The following is a 2,984-nucleotide window of genomic DNA, read 5'->3' as shown; positions in this document are numbered from 1 at the left end:
TTTAGATTTCTTTGGATAAATACCCAGAAGTGGAATTGCTTGGTCATAAGATAGTTCTATTTTTAATTTTTCGAGAAACTTCCAAACTGTTTTCCATAGTGGCTGCACCAATTAGCAATCTCACCAACAGTGTGCGAGGGTTCTCTTTTCTCTACATCCTCACTTGTTTTTTTAAAGTTCTTAGTTTATTAATTCTCTCACGAAAAATCTGATTCCCACAGATAGTTGCTGACAAATCTTTACTCCTTCTGTTGTCCAATTGCCACCTTACTTTTTGCCAGCACCGACATTGGCCTTTGCAGTCCCCCTAACTTTCTTCATTCTGTTCTTGTGTTCCTTTTGCTATTTTCTTGACGTCTTCTCATATGAGCTATGTCTTGCAAGTCTATGTTTGGGTTCATTTTTCTTTGCACGATCCAAGGAATCATAAATCATGACAAAGCCAGTTGTCTTGTTACCACTGAAATGGGTTTGGAATCCAAATACAAAGATGACATCTGGTGTGGTCTTGTACATTTTGGCTAGTTTTTCCTGAATTTCTGTCTTAGAGACTGTTGCCTTTCAAGGATGAAGGACATCAATGACTATTTGTTTCCATTGAAGTAGCTTGTTGGTCATGAACTTCCTGATCTGGATAGTTACTGTGTCATTCATGATGGCAGACCCTTAAGCAGCCAGAGAGGAAAAAGCTTGCCAACACCTGTTTGTTAATGTATTGATGGTAGCCATTTTGACAGGTGTGAGGTGATATCTCGTTGCAGTTTTAATTTACATATCTCTGACAATTAGTGACATTTAGCATCTTTTCATGTCTATTGGCCACCTATTGTCCTCTTTGGAAAAATGTCTATTCAGATCATCTGCCTATTTTTAAATTGTATTATTTGTTTTGGGGGTGTGTTGGTTTTCTTATTGTTTTAAGGGTTTTTTTGGTATATTTTGGATAATAGTGCTTTATCACATATGTCTTATGAAAATATTTTTCCTAGCCTATGGCTTTTATTCTCATTCTCTTGATGGCCAATCGATTTTTGAAAGTGGTGCCAAAATAATTTAATGGTGAAAAGAATAGTCTTTTCAACAAACTGTGCTGAAATGAATGGATATTCAAATATCAATGAATGAAATTGGACCCCTACTTCACACCACATGCAAAAATTAACTCAAAATGGATCAAAGACTTTAATGTAGGAGCTGAAACTATAAAACCTGTTGTGACATTGTTAAATTAACATTTATTAAGTGGAACCCTTCAAGTGTTGGATGGTGAGCCTCATTTCAAAAAAGACAACAAAGAAATTGAAATAGAGAAGTTTATTACAAGTCCTGGTGGAGGCACACAGCATACCTTGAGGGGCCACAATGGAAGGTTAAGGCAGGGTGCAGGCAGAGAGCATGGCAGGACCTGGAGCACATGCCTTTATTAGGGTCCAAAGGTGGAGTGTCTTGGGATTCCTGGGCTAAGGCCAGATTGGTCAATTCAAACCAAAACAGTTAGGGGTTTTGGTGAACTTCACAGGGTTCTTATCTACGGGGTGCATAAGTAGAAGATCCTAGGTGATGGAGGAGAATGCTTATCACAAGGGCAGGTGGAGCAGTGTTAACCAAAAAATAAAAGCCAAGTGAGAGGCAGCAAGCACTTATTTGAGATCCAGAATAATGGCTTTCCAGGAAGCACTGATTCAGGCAGAAATCCAAATAACGTTTCCATTAGGAGTTAAAGGCAAGTTGAAGGAGAAAGGGGAAGGAGATAATTATAGGACAAAAAGCAAGGAATTTCTATGGGTGATAAGCTAAGGAAGGACTGTCTATAGATGTAGATAAGATAACATAGTGACAGTTATTCTAAACAATTTCTTTTTTTTCTTTTTAAAGAATATCTTTAATTTTCAGTCAGGTAGTCATAAACAGTTATATGGGATACAATGGTGCCTTAGGCTCAGTCCAAGTGTTATTTTTTCCAGTTTTAACATTCTAAAAGTTTAAAGAGTGTGATGTGCAAGGCAGTTCCTCTAAGATGGCAGCTCTGATGCCATTTTATTTTATTTTATTTTATTTCATTTTATTTTATTTTATTTATTTTTTTCTGATTTCATTTTTAAATGGCTCCAGGAAGTTACATTTACTCGTGATTCTGCAGGCTGTTATCTAGGGCATGCACTCTCGAGGGGCGCTAATATCCGTTCAAGGCCACTTGGCCATATAAAATGGATGCTGAGACAGCAACACTACAGAGTAGGTTAGCTGAACTTTCAACAAACTCTTAGAAGAAAACATAGTAAATCTTCATGATGGTGGATTAGGCAATGGTTTCTTAAACATGACATTAAAAGTTCAAGCACTTTAAGAAAAATATAGGTAAATAGCACTTTGTCAAAATTAAAAACTTTTGTGCTTCAGAGGACACCATTGAGAAAGTGAAAAGATAATCCACAGAATGGGAGAAAATATTTGCAAATCATGTATCTAATAAGGGAATTGTATCCAGACTATATAAAGAACACTTACAACTCAACAACAAAATGACAAATAGATCAATTTAAAAGTGGGCAAAGGATCTGAATAGACTTTCTCCAAAGATGATATACAAATGTCCAATAAGCACATGGAAAGATTCTTGACATCATCAGTCATTAGAGAAATGCAAATCAAAACCACAATGTGATGCCATACTTCTCACTCTCCAGGATGGCTATAGTCAAAAAGTCAGATTATAACAAATGTTGAAGGTGATGTAGAGTGATTAGAACCTTCACACACTGCTTGTCGGATATAAGATGGTGCAGCTGTTTTGGAAAACCATTGGGCAGGTCCTTAAAATGCTACACATGAAGTTACTGTATGACCTAGCTATTCCACTTTTAGGTATATATACCCAAGAAATGAAAACATGCATCCACACAAAAACTTGTACATGAATTTTCATAGCAGCATTATTCATAATAGCCAAAAAACTGAAGCAATCAAATGTCCATCAACTGATT

The 2,984-nt window shown here is 36.5% G+C and overlaps 1 pseudogene; it reads right to left on the bottom strand.

Moving 5' to 3' along the window:
- Positions 1-267: 267 nt before the first annotated feature.
- LOC102896510 lies at positions 268-657 on the bottom strand (annotated as a pseudogene).
- Between the last annotated feature and the right edge of the window lie 2,327 nt (positions 658-2,984).

Source organism: Pteropus alecto, unplaced genomic scaffold (genome assembly GCF_000325575.1).
Source record: "Pteropus alecto unplaced genomic scaffold, ASM32557v1 scaffold113, whole genome shotgun sequence".
NCBI lineage: Eukaryota > Metazoa > Chordata > Mammalia > Chiroptera > Pteropodidae > Pteropus > Pteropus alecto.
The sequence above is the reverse complement of the archived record's forward strand: the minus strand, read 5'-3'. Positions and strand labels throughout refer to the sequence as shown.